A 790-nucleotide genomic window follows, 5' to 3' on the forward strand; every position below is an offset into this window, starting at 1 on the left:
GCCTTGGTGCTGGAAAATTGCTATGAACCAATGATATTATCAGCCTGTCTCAGTGGGCTGTCATAGGCCTCTTTCTTCTGTGTTACCAATAAGGAATCTCAAGGAGCAGGTGGGGGACAAAGTTGGACGTGCAACATATTCCCCTCCTTCTTGTAATTTCTTCCTTCCACTCATCAATCAACCAGACAATGTAATTCAATTGGGCTCAACTTATGGGGGGGGGGGCTGCCCGCACAATTTAGTGCAGAATGTGGCGGCCTGGGTGTTTATAGGAGATAGGTGGTTTGACTCTGTTGAACCACTGCTTTAAGTGACTGCACTGGTTACCCATTTATTTCCAGGTCCAAGTGCTAGTATTGGCCCTGCAGCAACTGTTACCCTGCACATGCCTGATCTCGTCTGATCTCGGAAGCTAAGCAGGGTCAGACCTGGTTAGTACTTGGATGGGAGACTGCCTGGGAATACCGGGTGCTGTAGGCTTATACCACAGTCTTTTGAGACTGAAGGTTGCTAACCTATTGGCCCTTAAAGCCCTTCACGGTTTGGGTCCAGATTATCCGAGGGACCATCCTCTCCCATACATTCCAGCTCACTCTCTTAGGTCATCTGAGGGGACTCTTACTTCATCCCAAGCTAGAGGGATGATGACATGGGGCAAACCTTAGCCTTTTCTGCAGTGTCATCACAACTATGGAATTCCCTACCAGGGGAATGAAAAACTCCCCCTCCCTCTTGGTCTTTTGGTGAAGGTTCAAAACATTTTTGTTCTGTCTTGCATTCGGGTGCTATG

General features: G+C 48.2%; 1 pseudogene; it reads left to right on the forward strand.

Annotated features, from left to right (window-relative positions):
• Positions 1-360: 360 nt before the first annotated feature.
• Positions 361-480, forward strand: LOC136643198 (5S ribosomal RNA; annotated as a pseudogene).
• Positions 481-790: the final 310 nt, after the last annotated feature.

The sequence above is a fragment of the Tiliqua scincoides genome, chromosome 2 (genome assembly GCF_035046505.1).
Source record: "Tiliqua scincoides isolate rTilSci1 chromosome 2, rTilSci1.hap2, whole genome shotgun sequence".
Lineage (NCBI taxonomy): Eukaryota > Metazoa > Chordata > Lepidosauria > Squamata > Scincidae > Tiliqua > Tiliqua scincoides.